Here is a 16943-nt window from a genome sequence, read left to right as displayed (position 1 = left end):
GTATAGACTTTCAGTCCCATCTTGCACACAGGTTTCTAGCACAGAGGAGGCATGTGGGTTCCTGCTCCATCCCTGTCTGTGCTCCCCACCCGCTCTGTACAGGGAACAAGCACCAGACAGCTGTGGGAACCCTTCTCTCCAGATGCACGGCCCCTGAAGTTATGTGGTGAGTGGGTCCTGGAGCACTTCTTGGGCTCTGTGCCAGTGAACCAGCCACAGCTTTTCCTGCCACATTTCTGCTGCCAGTGACTGATGGGTGAAACAAACAGAGTGGGGTGAGGGGGGAGCTTTGGGCACGAAAATGCACCATCTGCTTGCTGCCTCTGCCTGCCTTGCCAAAGATGTTGTTGTGGGGTCTTTCCTCTCCCCTGAGAAGGAAACAGGGGAGCATTGGGACATTGTCCTGTATTGGGACAGGGGGCTGGGCATTGCCCTATTTCATTGTGTGATTACCAGAGCAGAAAAGGAGTTGAGGAGCTTGAGCTCTGGCAGGGGATGCCTGTGAAATTGCATGTTGTTGGTCGGTGTGTTTGTCCCTCCAGCCACCCTGGGCCATGCATTCCTGTCCTTGGCTTTGTTTTTATGACCTTTGCTCTCACAAGCAAAATGGTCTCAAACCTGCCAGATTCAGATTGAGATTCAGGTGTCAGTAATGTTTCCTGGCACGTGACTGAGGTTTTTGGGGCGCACTTTGCTGCTTTCTGCTGTGGAAGCACCGTCACAGGCAACAGGCACAGATTAGCTGGACAGAGTTCCTACAGATGCTCCAAGAGCCAATCCAGGGGGACTGGGCTCTGTGACAAGTTTAGGAGTAGCAGCAGCTCTGAGTGAGTTATAGAAGGAAATGCCAGAGAATTAGAGCTGTCCGGAAAGGCTAACAGACATCCTGCTGGAGAGAGCCGATAACCTTGTCGTCCTGCTGCTCTTGCCTCTTCATTCCTATCTCATTAGAGGGGAATTGGGTTATAGTTGTTCCCATATTATGTTCTTGCCAGGTTCTGCTTTGGTAGAAATGGTTGTGAATGAAGCAAGCAGGATTTTTTTCCCTCTTAAATCTTGCTTTCTATCCATGGCAGCTGCCCACTCATCCTCTGCTCTTCTAAAAACACCCTGGGAACGTCTGTGTCCCTTCTCTTTGGTAAGGAGAAACAGATGGAGCTGTGAGATGTGCCTTCCACTACCTTCAGAAACAGGTCAGATCAAATTAGTGTCAGGCATAATTTGCTTTCCCAAAGCCTTGAGAAGACTTCTCTTGCTTTCTTTTTTTTCCTCCTATTCCTTAGCCATGGCTATGGTAGGACAGTCAAGCCATATGCTGCAAAGAGGCAGACTGGGCTCCTCTTCAACACCGCTCAGGAAGGTCAAATTAATTTAATAAAACTGCATTTGGGTGTTAAACGTTATTGTAAGAGTTCAGTCAATGCCAATTACTTTAAGAGTTCTGGTTCCTTCAGGGATCACAAGCCCCAGCTGCAGTCAGTGACACCCCACAGGAACAAAAAATATCCTGCTGAGGTTGGATGCCTTGTTGTTTCCAGCTGTGCTTATGACATCCTGTTGCTAAGGTTCCTACTGCTGCTACTTAGTTCCAAAATGCCACTTTGTGCTCTACAACCCTAAATCCTGGCCACTGCTTGAAGTGGAAGCTCTGGTTCTTCAGCCACCACGTGTTGGCAGACTGCACATGGCTCCAGGTGACACCAATGGAATTTCTCACAGTTGGAGACCTCTTCCCACCTCTCTGGCATCTTTCTGTGCCAGACTAAATGGCAAGGTGCTGCATATGCTGGTGCTGTGGAGGGAAGGTGGCCTGTCCCTTTCACTTATGGGATTGGAGCTGCTGTGAGAGGGAAGGTGTCCTTACAGGTGCCTGTTTGAGCCAGGTGGGATCAAACATGGAGGCAGAAAAGTTCTTTCTGGAATGCTGAAGGCTGCCTTGGTCAAGGTAAGGACTGCACTTTTTGTCAGTCCCAGGGCAGGTTGGTTGTGCCCCAAAAGAAATGTATGAAGGAAAGAATAAATTTAGAGGGCCCAGTTGGCTCCAGATGTGGGAGGTCCACGTACACAAGCCCTATACTGCTATACTCCTGATATCCAGAGGAAAGAGCTAAGCCTCACACTTTCAGGGGTGACTCTAAGATTGTAATAAAGCAACAGTACAGCCTGGACATTTTTCCCCTCCCCTCAAACATGAGGCTTTCAGGTTGTACTTCACAGAAAAAAAGAAAATAAAACTTTCCAGTGTGATGTCAACAATCTGAAGACTTGGCTTCTATGCTCTCTTCCACTTTTAACAGTTCCCCAAAGCAGCTGTCCGTTCCCCGGCCCCTCCTGACCTCAGACAGCATCTCCTTGGTACCACTTCCTTGCAGCATCTCACGTCTGCTCCTGTCTGTTCTGGAACAGCTTTTTGCTGTTTGCTTCCCATTCAACTGAGCAAGCTTAGCTCCACCTTCTGAAGCACCCAGCATCCTTGCTCAAGGAGGGACACCCATGCAGGATAAGACCCTTTGCACTGTATGCCTGGTTTATTTGTAAGCAACTGAACAGCCTTTTAAGAGCCTTTTAGAGGAGCCACCTCTATGGTGTCACACTGAAGACCAAGGTGCCAGCAGTGACAGCTCATGCTGGCATTTGCTCTGCAAAGAACACAGAAGGCAAAAATGGCTTTTTTTAGCTAACTGGTGCCCCAGGGCAGCAATGGTTGCAGGGACAAGGGAGGGCACATCTCCGTGGCATTTGCCAGATGGTGCCCCTTTGGGGATACCAGTTGGTGGTGCAGCATGTGGCAACTGGAATCCAGCCAGATCCCTGCACCACTTTTTCCTTTCTGTATTAACTCCACTCTTGCAAAAACAAAGCCTGCATGAGGTCCACCCTGCCTCCTGCCTCCTTCCCTCTCTACTTCAAGTTCCATATTTCAGCCAGCACTGCCACTGACCAGCACAGGCTGCATGAGGGAAGTTAGCAATAGCCAGTTTCCAGCAGCTAGAATTCCTGCCCATGATTTTGCATTAGTCGGAGCATTGTTTCTTCTGCTTCAGCACAGGCTTTTTCTAGGAAGGATTTTCTTCGAGGAGAAGCATGAGTATACTCAGAGGTATATGAGTATGAGAGGAAACACACAGATAGTCTTTGTCCAGAAGCCCAGTAGTAAGCATTTCCCTGTTTTTACATCTCTGTGGAAATACTCATATGTGTCTTTCAGAGAGAAGCAGTATCCTTTTGGAAGGGGCAAGGGGGAGGGAAGAAATCAGGCTCCCATGTAATAAATAATGTTTTATGAGTGCTGCTGGCCATTGGTGCATTGGTCATTGGTGCTGGTGGATCCAGGACATGAGTACTGCAAGAAGCTGAGCAGAGCTGATTACTCAGAGAAGAAAGAGTGGACATGAGCTGAGCAGATGGTAAAAGGATGGGGACCAGGAGGGCAGGTGACAGGGACTAGCTGCAGGGCGTAATTCCTAGCACTGGGAGGGAAGACTGGTGCTGGGTTTGGTTATGTGGTGTGGGAGCGCCTCTTTCTCTCCATCTGGTGTTGCTCAGAGAGGCACTGCTGTCAGGTACCACTTTTCCCAGCCAGTACACTTGCACAACCATCCCTTCAGCCTGATGAAGATGATGATCCACCAGGATGAATGGTGTCTGCTTCTGTCTCAGTTTAATGAGATTGAAGTGTTTTGCTTAGGAGGATGAGTTATGAGGAAGACCAAGCTCCTCCCTCTAAGCAACTGTAAATCCGAAAATAAGAGGCTCCAATTGAGGAAATATGGAGAAAGAAAAGATAACAGCCCTTTAGTAAAGGATGTATGTGTATTGGCAGAACAACAAAAGAACACAAAAACAACTAAACACTAATCCTGTACCCAAAGTCCCCCTTCAAGAAAAACCCCGTTCAGTACTTTCCGCCTTTTGGCGCAATTCTAACCAGGGCCAGCAGGGGGCGCTGTTGGATCACGGGCGGAGCAGAGCCTGCAGTTGCTCTCTGGTGGCCGGCAGGGGGCGCTGTTGGGCTCTGGCGGTCGCCGCGTGAGGGCCCCGGAGCGCGGGAGGAGCCGAAATGGAGATTCCCCCACACCGAGAAGGGGAAGAGGAAAAGGGGAAAAGGGGGTTCCTCCTATGGACTCACGCTGTCGGCAGCTGGCTCTGGCTGGCATTCCCCCCCCCTTCATCGATGGGTACAGGCTACTGCCAACTTGGGAATGGAGGAGGGAAGGGGCAGCCTCTTCCTTCAAAGGTTCCTCCACAGATGGCCCTGGCTTCTCTGATGAAATCCAAGCAGGTCCAAGCCATGGGCAGAACAGGGCACAGGAGAAGACAGGCAGACCAGGGCCAAAGGCAGCCAGATGAGTTTCAAAATCTAACAAAAAGAGTTTTGGAGCCCCTCCACACACACATATCTTCCCTGAGTCAGGGCAAAAGTAAAGTGAGGATGCTGTTTCTCAAGGAGAAAAAAAAACCTACCTCCCACTCACAATCTTCTGAGGTCCATTAGCTCGGAATGTGAGGCTGCTGGCCACTTCTTTTGTGTGTGTGAATCACTCTAGCCAAAAAACCACCCTGCCCCTCCCTCGTTCAACAACTTACTTTCATGGTGTTGCAGGGGGGAAAAGAATTTCAAGCTGTTTTTTCTAGAACAAGTAAACCTATGACCTGTTCATGACTTCATAGGTGTTCAGCATGGCCTATCCCTCCCTGGTAAGGCCTGTGGCTCAAGCTGTCCCTTTCTCATGAAAAATGCAGCAATGAGACACTAGTTTGCAGAGGAGGGGGCTGAGGGTGCACCTCACTTTTACTTGCAGGATGCTACAGTCAGCCCAGGGAAGTGAGTACACCATACACAAGGGGCTTTAGACTTGTTGAATGTAATCTGCTCTTCGATACCTTTCACAGGCAGATCACCCTTCCCCTTGCCTCTCCAAGGGTCTGCAGATTCCAGCTTGAAAACCCACATTCTGATTTCACTGGGAAAGGTCCAGCAGGAGCCCTGTCAGAAACTGAGAGCAGAAGCCACGTGCGAAACAATGATGGCAGAACCTGCCTGCGTGGAAACTCCCCAGAATTTAGAAACTGGAGCATTTCTGTCCATCAAAACTACTTTAAACTCTACAAGGAAATAGAGAACAAAGAGTGTATCACTGCACAAAACCATGCTGCACCCACATCCTGAAGGTCATATGGCTGAAGCCGTATGATTATATGGTTCAAGTGACAGGGAGAAGTTTATAGCACAACTACAAAACTGCTAATTTGTAACAGTGTTGCTACAGCATCGCTTTCTACTTACAGGGACACATATAGGTCTGGGGTTACTCCTACTGTAGGTCTGCCTGGCATGGGCCAGCTGCCCTTATGGCTATTTCTAGGTGTCCCTCCACTTCCTCCTGCTTGTTTGGGCAACATACACTCTTAATTTCGTATGTTTGGTGGAAACAGACTTGAGAAGGATCACGGCTGGATTCCTGGGCATGGCTGCAGCTGCTGTTCTTTGCAGGTGCGTTGTGGCCATGGTCAACTTTTGGGAGCAAAGCCTCACCCAGCACGTTGCAGGTCTGCTCTTCCTGACCGTGGTGGTGTGTTTCTCCCGCCGCTCCTCTGGGCCACTACACAATCTCAGGAATTCCCATTAGGCTTTGGCCTTTGTGTAATGAGTTGGACTGTCAGTGTCTCTCGGACCATGCCAGGATGGTAAATGTGGCAAATGTGGGAGCTGCACTGACTCTACCAGGAACTCCTGCTCGGCCACCAGAGAGCAACTGCAGGCTCTGCTCCGCCAGTGATCCAACAGCGACCCTGCTGGCCCTGGTTAGAATTGCGCCAAAAGGCGGAAAGTACTGAACGGGGTTTTTCTTGAAGGGAGACTTTGGGTACAGGATTAGTGTTTAGTTGTTTTTGTGTTTTTTTGTTGTTCTGCCTATACACATTTACTAAAGGGCTGTTATCTTTTCTTTCTCCATATTTCCTCAATTGGAGCCTCTTATTTTTGGATTTACAGTTGCTTAGAGGGAGGAGCTTGGTCTTCCTCGTAACTCATCCTCCTTAGCGAAGCACTTCAATCTCATTAAACTGAGACAGTCAGATACAGAACATAAGACTGAGAAGAGAAGGGAGATATGAGAGGAAGGCTGGTTGAAGAACAAAGGTATGGGAGAAGAAAGAAGGGGAGGTGAGAGTGAAGGTCGGTGGAACACAAGAGTATTGCCTTAAAGCAATAACCATCAATTAAAAGACAGCAGGAAAAGTCAGTGCTAAATTAGGCTAAGAATCACAACCATACCAAGCAGAATAAAACCCGAAAGATCAATTAATTGATCTGGGAACAATCAATATGCCAAGAAGTAATGGTAGGAGAAACCAGCATCAGCACTAAGCACAGCTGTGTGGCCAGCCTTCCCTGTGTTTCTGTGCTTCACTTTGCCACTGAGCACAGAGCAGCATTTTTTAGCAAACAGTTGGTCCTGTTGGAGTCATCTCATACCTGTTTATGTGCTTGTCTTGCCATACGCAGATCAACAGAGAAATACTCCCTCCAGATAGTTTATACATCTAATACAACACTGAGAAGTTTTATCTTGTTCTACCTTGGATGAAGGGCACACATAGCCACAGGTGACACTAAATTGGGAGGGGGGCTACCCTAAGGAATGGCAGAGCTTCTGCCCAGAGGGGCCCCAGTCAACTTGAGAAGTAGCACCTTGTGGTGTTCAAGGAGGAGATGAGCAGAGCCCTGTACAAGGGATGACAAAACTCTGCTCATTCAGCTAGGCTGGAAGATTCAAGCGGAGCGACAGCCCTGCTGAGAAGGACTTGAGGTTTCACCAGACAACGGGCCAGCCATTATCCAGAAGTATGTTACTATCACAGATAAGATAAATGGGCTGCACTAGAAGCCACACCAGAGCCATAAGAGTGATTTCTACACACTCTGTTCAGAGCTGGTGAGGCCTTACTAGGATTCATCTCCAGTGTTATGTCTCCAGTTCAGGAGGGATGTGGCAAAACAGGAGAGGAGCCAGCTGAAACTAGAAATGGTTAGGGGCCTGGAGCACAGAGCCTCTGAGGCAAGAGAGCTGGATTTGGGTAGTCTGGTGAAAAGGAGGCAGAGGAGGCATCTACCAGGAGCCTGTGACTGCTGGGAAGGCAGTGACAGACATGATTAAAAAACTCCTGCAGCATCAGGCAATGCAGTGAGGGACGACACAACCACAGATTGCAGCTTGAGTGGCTCACACATGAGGAAAGCTTCTCCCCCAGGAAGGTGGTGTCCCCTGGGACATGTACCCAGAGAAGCAGGGATCTTCATCCTTGGTGGTTTCTTGCACAGTGCTCCTAATTCCCAGCAACAGAGACCTTCTGTGTTTGTATACGAGAGCCCCAGTGGATGTGATGTAGCATTGGCAATAGGCCTGCTCCAACAGGAAAGCTGAGGGCCACCACAAGCCCCTTTCCACAGGCATGACAACTGCATTGGAAAGAGACCTCAGCATTGTATAATGTTGTGGAAGGTCCACAATTAGTTCTCAACAATTTCAAGTTTTAGTCTCTTGAAATACAATTAGCTTTAAGATTAAAGTCTCTTCCCTTACTCATTCAAAGCATCTTGCCAGAATCAAGAAAAAACAAACAAACAAAAGAAAGAAACAAAACCCCCAAACAGCCCAAACCCCGAACACACCACTAATTGTATTTCCATACTAATCACAGCAGAGGAACACAATGCACGAGTCCATCTGAGCTTGCCAAGTTGCAGATGCTTGTCCAAAATAGCATCTGAAAGAAATCTGTAGTCATTTTCTATAAAAATACTTCACTGTCTACAGCAATGGGTGTCAGAGACTGATATAGTTAATGATTTATGCATTCTAGGAGACTTTTACAGGCTTTTGACTTGCATGATACCTCTGATGAGCAATTGGGCCCCTCCCTCCCTCCAGTGCTGAAGGTGTGAAATCCTGAAAAGGCAAGAAGCCGAGCTCGACCTCTGCTGAGCAATCAGGCTCCTCCCTCCCTCTGCTAATTTGGAAAGGCGGGAACCAGGAAAGACACAAAAAAAAACTCAGCACAGACCCAGGAGATGTTTGGAGGCTCGAGGCACGGCCCGTGACACTGACCATGGATATAACTCACAACTTCTTGGAGTGTGGGGGCTTCCTTCCTTCACCCCCAGCAGATCAAGGCCACCACTTCAGCATCGTTGGACCCCGTGGGCGGTGACTATATACATCTGTCCACCCTCAGCTTTTCTTTCCCTTACTTTCCCTTACTGTCATCCTAGTTTTTTTTCTCTCCCCTATGCATTTTCTTCGCCCCCAAAGGTTATCTCTGTATCACATTGTTGTATGACAGCACCCAAACTGCTAGCATGCCTGTTGATACAGAATTGTTAAAATAAACCTTGCCAGTATATGTTTTCAGACACCGATTATTTAGTGTCGTTTCACTTTAATCCACCCCAAGGGAATTATTGATAAAAACCTGAGTTACCCCCTCTCCCCTTTTCCTGGGGCGGGTCGTAACAATGGGAAAGCCTTGAATTAGACTACTCCACCTCTTAGCCCACAAATACCTTTTGTACAGACTAAAAGAACTGCTAAGAGCTCTCTCTTTTTGGTAGAATTTTTCCATGTGTTTCTTTGCTGGTAGACATGATCCTTAATTGTTCATCCACTGGGCAAGTTTTTCTGTCTTTTTGCTAGAAATAAGTCTCTTCACCTGAAAAAGCTAAAGCACATGCAAATGCTGCAAAGAATTAACACAGAAAACAGTTTATTTTTCACTCCAGGAGATCTCAATAACAACATTTCAAACTCTTCAGAAATAAGCTTTAAAGTAATGCTGCAAGGCACATGAAAAAAAATACATCCAGATCTCAAAAAGAGATGGAAACTTCTTCAGACAAAATATGCTTCTAAAAATATTGCTGAAGGTGAAAATCCATTTACATTTAATATTGCCACATTTGTTTTTGCAGTTAGAATCATAGAATCATTTAAGTTGGAAGGGAGCTATAAGATCATCCAGCCCAACCACTAACCTAACACTGCCAAGTCCACCGCTAAAACACATCCCTAAGTGCCACATCTACACAGCTTTTAAAAACCTCCATGGATGATGACTCAATGACTTCCTTGGGCTGCCTGTTTCAGTGCTTGACAAGCCTTTTGAGGAAGTCTTTCTCTCCCAAAGAAACTCCTCTCAATATCAACAGGCTTTGACTAAACAAAGATTTGAGAACTCTCGTCTCACCTCGTATCATCATTACAGTATTTTACAATAAAGAGGTCTGAAACATTAATAGGCATCTTCCGCCTCTCCTAAAAAATAGGGACAGAAAAGCAGTACCTTAGGACATCCAAAGAAAGTGAGGTGAGCTAACAAATGGTATAAGATTTGTTCTGATCAGCAGGGTTCCACCGGATCACTGCCATACTGCTTTTCAAGTGTATCAGGATTTTAAGTTCACTTCAGCACAGTGCAAGAAAGCCACCAATTCCCAGCAGTAGAGATCTTCCTATATCTGTATATGAAAGCATCCATCTTTTCAGAGGTGCCACCTGGCACCAGAGACTCAAAATGTGTCTGTCTGCCTCTGAGAAAGGGTTCTTCAATGCCATTCTCCAAAGAGGAAGAATTCCCACCAACATTCAGGGCTTTTACAGTGGCAGTTTCACCTGTGCCATCAGGAAATGGCATTAGGAGAGTGATTTTCAGCACACTTGATAATGCCATCTGTGCACTTAGGGAGATCTTGGCTCAGCAACAATACAATAGTCCCTCCAACATGAAAAGTCTGGCAACTGCAGGAAAAATAAAGGTAAGGTGTTCATCCTGCTTGGCATTCATTTTTCTGTGCAGAACTCAACACCACTGACACTTCAGATGTCAGTTGCAATTAATAAAGTACCTAAACATGTCAAGCATCACGGCTCAACTCAGTAACCCATATCTCCAAATGGAATTTAGATTCCGTAACTTTATAACTTCCTAAATGGGATGAGTGGGCCCTAACCTAATTCCCAAACATTTCTAACCTTCAGGAGTTCTTTTCATCAGGTTAGCAAAGAATATGGATCCAATTTTTTCTCTCTTGGTATTCTTCCAAGGATTGAAGGCAATATCACTTTCAAACCCCATTTTTGGTTTGCATGAACCTCCCACCAGTCTGCAAAAGAACAGATTCCCAGGGCAGAAAGAACTTCTCAGGTTGAAAAGGCAATTTTGAAGCTAGCTTTCCCTTCAGAAAATTTAAAAGATCTGTCCTTTCCCTGTTTCACTGATCTTTAACAGCTTTCAAACTCGGGAAAGAGAGGAAAATTAACCATTGTTTGTAATCCATTTTTCCAGGAAAGAGAGGAAAATTAACCATTGTTTGCAATCCATTTTTCTCAGTGTATGAGGAAGCATTACACTTGGCTTTAGCTTTGAAAGAGGGGAAAAAAAAAGACTACCCTGGCTCAGTTCACAGCAAGTGGATTGAACAGTCTTACTGGTGGTGCTCTCATGGTAATGTTCCCTTCCTCACCTCTACCTGCCCAACAGAGCAAATAGGACCAGAAGACAAGGACAGCCAAAGGGAGGGATGATCAGTGTACACTGATGTAAGGTTCTCCTGCTGTTCTGTGGAGCTACCTCACCGTCATCATATTCTCACCACATTCCTGCACTGGGCGAGTGAGATCAACACTCGCTGAAGACCAATCCTGCAGAAAGGGCTTGTTTTCAGCCAAGAGATTTAATAAAAGAGCAGATGGTTTGAAATGCCCATTTGAAGCAGCTCGGTACTAGCTTGGCTCAACTATGCCACAAAATGGCAGGATGAGAGCTGAAAGGAAACATCTAAAAGCAGACCAATATATGCTAACAAAGGAAAATGCATACCACCATTTTCTGGTTTGAGATCCTTCCCACCAAGGCAGGCTGGTGAAAGCTTGGTGGTGAATCTGAAAGGAAGGTCTATGATTTGAGACAAGTAGACCTCAACTGAGAAAGTTTATTGCTTTATTTGCCTGACCATGCTTTAAGCCTGTCTAGGTCTTCCTCTCCTCTTTCTCCTTTTTGTCACTATCATGCCTTGTAAAGAATATTTTCACTGTGGCCCACACAACAAGCTCATTCTTTGTCAGCTTGTGCTGCCATCGGCACTTCCACAGCTTACAAGACAAGCCACAACAACCTCTAAGGGACAAGTAAAGGACTCAGACTTCCACAGTCTGCACAGGATCAGAGTACAGAGATGAAGAATGTTTGGAATAGAGCAAACCCGAAGCTGACCGAAAGCTTTGGATCATCATGACATTTACACTAAAACCTAAGCATGTCAAAGGCCACTTTTACCTCTCCATTTCCTGGACAATATCTGGTGTATAAGCTGTATGTCTTTTGCGATTTTCAGCTTCCTCCCAACAGAATATCTGAAATCACAGAGTCAAAGTTTTCTGAAGGCAATGGCAATGCTGCAAAATAGAGGCACGTCTTTACCTCTGACTGTCTGAAAAATGAACAGCAGCTATGTCCCCATTCACCTTACAAAACCGCCTGCCAGCTCTTTCATGGGTTATGCAGCCAGATTCATGCTCCAGTCCTTATCCTCACAAACAGCACTACAAAGCCACCAATCCAATGCAGACTGGAAAGTGAAACATGCATGAGAGTATGGTTTACTTTGCAGATTGGTGCTGTAAGATTAAGACTCTCCTAACAGTGGACCACATGGTTGTAAATTCATTATGCTTCTCAACACATTGCAAGCAAAATGCAAAAGAAGAGCTAATCTTACAAGCACTTCACTTAGTGCAAATGTTCATATACATACATACAAATGGCAAGGAACCACATGTTAAACTCCTCTTCATCCCCTTTTTCTCCCCCCAAGAATAGTGTTACAACCAGAATCACTTGGATTCTGTCAGACCTAGTGTCTTCGAAGCATTTCTCTGGAGTTTCTGCATCCTGGGAACAGTCAGTTCTCTTTACAGTGGTGCAGCACTGCACCTTTGTGATGATGAAGGCCTGCCACATACCAGGCTGTGCTGGCCTGAGCACAGCCAGCATGTGAAAGGGCAAGATTATGGGTTCTCCATCCCTCAGGGTTCTCAAAACTGACTGGAGAAGGCTCTAAGCAACCCAGTGCAACTTTGGAGTTAGCCCCACTCCCAGCAGATGACAGGGCTAAAGACCTCCAGCAGTTTCTTCTCACCTAAACCCTGCTGTGATTCTATGCCGGCTTCTCCAGAACTATCTAGAGATGTTTCTTGGACCATCCTTGGATCAACACTTGCAGCACAACATTTTTATCTACAAACGGAAGGGCAAATAATCTACAGTACTTCTCAAAATATGCAAAAATAACAGCTTCTGATGACTGACAGAGACACCAACTATTTGTCTCATGTTAGAAAAGCTTGACATCAAAGCAACTTCCATTATCCTAGAAGCCAAGGCCAATCACACCTTTTAAGTAAGAAATAAAGTTACATATATTGTTATTAATTAGAAAAAATATATCTTACCGTTCCTGTAAAAAATAAATATTGCAAGGTAACAAAAAATAAATATGTATACTTCATCAACTATATGCAGGGGAAAACACACAGCTTTTATCTGTCATGAATTTCCTGTAGGACTAATTTAGACTCAGGCTTTGAGGTCCAGAATAAGTTCATAAAATTATTAACTTCTCCTCAGATTAGTTCATGAACTAAGAGCAAACAGATTCTCTCTTCCAGGAAAAATGCACTGTCATTTAAAATACTCCTACACCAACATAGCAACAATTCAACACTGAGCTTTATGAACTCACTGGGCACATTTGAGTTACAAGCAACATTTTATCTGGATTTCCCTGGCCTATGTTGCCATTAGACAGAAAAACCCCTCTCACATGGCATGTACTCTTTGTGATATTCACAAGTTTGCCATTAAGGCCTAAGATGAACTGAAAGCCTCCATCAAGACAGACTGAGATTAATTAAACCCCATGAAAGATAAGACACAAACTGGGATTACATATCCCACTCTGCCTAGCCCTAAATCTAACCACTTTACCAGAGTATCTCACTGAGAACTACAAGCACGAACTCTTAAAATTGTAAATTCTCATATAGAGGAGCCTATTCTCAAATTCCTAACCCCTAATCCACCCAACCATCCCTCACCAAGACAGACTCTACATTGCCATCACCCACTCTCCTTAGATCATAACGGTGAAAATAAGAACCTCCACTTAGTACAGACAATAGAAACAACCCTTGTCATGAAAGAGATTTGTATCATTAGGGAAAGGTGAAACAGTAATGAAAACCCCAAGCAATAAAGAGCAAAGATAAAACACTTGTACCTCTTGCATCATGATTAACAACAACAACAAAGTAAAATTACTTTGATCTTGCTATCTCAAAACCCAAAAGAGCTGTTTACAAGCAACTATCACTGAGTGAACCCATCTCTATTGCAAAAGAATGGAATGAGCGGGTGAAAAGCAGGTCAGTCTGGGTGATAGTGTGAAATAAGTCTAAGTTCTCCCTTAATTTTCCTCCACAGACATTCAGTCTAGCCACCATGTAACTCAAGTTACACACACATGTAACTCCCTCTCATGGCAGCAGCCGGGAGATGGGAATGTGCTCAGTAAGTTTTTGAAAACAAATGTTGAAGTGCATGCACATCTTTAAGAAGAAATGGCAAACACCAGTGTGGGAAGAGCTGTTTTTTCCCCCTCATCCTGCCCTGCTTAGTGTTAGACACGGAATTCCTATCTGCACTGGTTTGCAGCTGGTGTTTTAAAATGTACCGAAGGGGAATGGGAGAGTTTAATTCCTCAGCCTCTATACTAGGAGATGCTACTGCTGTCCCAGTTTAATCTGTTGCCCCACAAGGTCGTTAAAATATCATTTGGAGCCCTTATCTTTCAGCAATGTATAACTTCAGCTGAATGACCACTGATAACTTCAGCTTATTTACATGCTGAGTTTTATGTGAATTTGATTTTGAAGTAACTGAGTTTAATGCAAACAAGCCTACGAACTAAAATAAAGGTTTTGCTTAAAATTAAGTAGTGCTTTTATTTTTTCCAATTTATGATGATGTCTGATAAAAAATGACGTTGATTCATCTTATTAAGTACAGATGCAAGTTGGCTGAAGTTCCTTTTGTATCTGTTGTTGTGGATTGAGTGTTACAAGCTTGTGTATGGTGCTTCTCTTAGCTTGCCTGGGAATTTCAAGGAAAGGAAGTCTCTCCATTTCTCCCTTCTCTTCTACTTCTCTTTATGTAGAAGTTGAGAGATCCACTTCAGCCCGAGACATGTTTGTTCTTTGCTCTGCCTTATGACAGCTCCTTTGTTCTTATGTCCAGCAAGATGGGCAAAGCTAATGCATTACCTCTTTTTGTGCCTGCATTCTGGGACTGGAAAAATAAAAATTGATTTTAAGTGTAAAAATACAGAATTAACACTTGATTTGCCTATATTTTATAGCATTTCCCCCCAAAGCTTCTCTTAGAAGTCAATACCAAACAAAAATTTAGTGAAATCATGGGATACAGCCGATGGGGTACTGCCCAGGAAATAAATGTTGTGTTAATTTGATTTAATGTGAACAAGACTCTAGTGGAAATGGGATACATGACTAAAGTAACAGTAGTGAAATTTTGCTTACAGAAAGTTATTTACCATGAATAATAAAAATGTTTCCTTAAATTACATTTGCCATAGCTCACAAAAACCTTTTCAGAAGCACACTTTTTGCCTCTTGTGGAGTGAAAGCTGTTTTGAGTGTAAAACCTCTTCAATGTGTGGATGGAGAACATACTGCACTGTCTGTACGTAACTGTTTTCTGCTGAGGAAGTTCCCTAATAATAGAAGGAAATACTTTGAGGGTGCTTTTACATTTTTAATATTTTGGAAAATCCTAACCAGTGGTTTTTTAGGTCTGAAAAGCTTTTTTAAAAAAATCTGTTCTTTTTGTATATAAAAATGTAAGCAATAACAATTATGGGAAAAATATGTCATGCCCCATCATGGGAATGGGGATACCTTTTGAAGAAAAAACAGAACTTGCCAAACTGGATTGGTACTCCAGCTGCTTTTTTGGAGGGGGATGTGTGTAGTTGTCATATTCCCATTAAGTCACCATACCATCCATCTTTCTCATCAGAACACCATTCAGTGATGTAGACAAATGTTTTGGGTAATTTTCCTTTTGTACCTCGAGGAAGTTTGTTCCTCTGCATCTGAATAGGTATAGGGAAAGACACAATCCATTTGTGGTCACAGGCAGAGTGTCTTTTCCACTTTTGCATATCAAGTTGCAGATGCTTGGTGGAGCAGGTTATTTACAGGCTGACTGTTACTGCATACTGTCGGCTCTACATGTTCACAAGGAACAGCTCGCCTTGCTGTTGGAAAAGCACATTTTTCCACTGCAACCATTTCTTTCTTTGCTTGCCCTCTGCATAAAGGATTGCAAGAGAGCAATGGTTCAAGGAGCCCATGTACTCTTCAGCTCCTTCCTCACCCTCAGCTGAAGAAAGGAAAGCTACTCACACAGCTTTAAAAAGGCACTGAAAGAGAGTAGGTTTACATTAGATATTAGGGAAAAAATTCCTTACTGACAGTGGTGAGGCACTGGAACAGGTTGCCCAGAGAATTTGTGGATGCCTCATCCCTGGGAGTGTTCACGGCCAAGGTGAATGGAGCTCTGAGCAACCTGGTTTAGTGAAAGGTGTCCCTGCCTATGGCAGGGGGATTGGAACTAGATAATCTTTAAGGTCCCTTCCAACCCAAAACATTAAATGATTCCATATTTCTATATAACATTTACCATGCTCCATCACTGGTAAAAAGAGAAATCTGACGAAGTTCTCCATTCCAGAAAAAGTACCTTAGCAGCCTGCAAGACTGTTGTCCCAGTTTAACGAGACAGAAGTGTTTGCTGAGGAGGGCGAGTTATGAGGAAGACCAAGCTCCTCCCTCTAAGCAGTTGTAAATCCGAAATTAAGAGGCTCCAGTCGAGAAAATGTGGAGAAAGAAAAAATAACAGCCCTTTATTAAGGAATATATACATATAGGTAACACAACAAAAGAAAAACACCCACGATAATCCTGCACCCAAATTACCCCCAAACCCAGTTCAGGACGTTTCGCCTTTCGGCGCAATTCTAACCACGACCGGCAGGGGGCGCTGTTGGACCCCGGAGGGCAGGGGCTGCGGTTGCTCTCTGTGGCCGGCAGGGGGCGCTGTTGGGCTCTGGCACGAGGGAGGAGCCGGGCGGGAAGGGGGGGATTCCTCCTGTGGGCTCGCGCTGTCAAAGGCTCTGGCTGAAACTCCCTCTCCTTGTCAAGGGGTGCAAGCTGCCGCCGGCACGGAGAAGGAGGAAGTGAGGGGAAGAACAGCCTTTCCCCTCAGAAATTCCTCTGCAGATGGTACCGGCTTCTCCCATGAAATCCGAGGCAAGCCCGGGCCATGGGCAGAACGGGGCGTGAGGGAACGGAGGCGAACCGGGGCCAAAGGCAGCCGGATGACTTGGCCGAAAACAAAATGAACCCCGGAGCTCTTTCTCTACACACACCCCCTCCCTGAGTAAGAGCAAAAGTAAAGTGCCGTCTCCCGAAGGAAAAAAACCTCACCTCCCCCTACAGTCTTCTGAAGACATCAGCTTGGAACGTGGGACTGTCAGCCAGTCCTGTGTGTGTGTGTCTCACTCTGGTCATCTCCTGCCCCCTCCCTCGCTCAACACCTTTCTTTCACAGTGGTAAAGGGAAAAAATTCCAAGCAGGGTCTTTTTTTTTTGTTTAAAACAAGATAACCCATGACAATTGTCTAAACAGAGGATGAAAAGAGATGATATTAGTGACACGATTTACATTTTCTACTTCAAAATCGAGCACTCCATTCGTGTAAACTCTCCCGCAGCTGTCAGGGAATTCTTCCCATTGAAATGCTTC

The sequence above is a fragment of the Chiroxiphia lanceolata genome, chromosome 3, assembly GCF_009829145.1.
Source record: "Chiroxiphia lanceolata isolate bChiLan1 chromosome 3, bChiLan1.pri, whole genome shotgun sequence".
Lineage (NCBI taxonomy): Eukaryota > Metazoa > Chordata > Aves > Passeriformes > Pipridae > Chiroxiphia > Chiroxiphia lanceolata.
The sequence above is the reverse complement of the archived record's forward strand: the minus strand, read 5'-3'. Positions refer to the sequence as shown.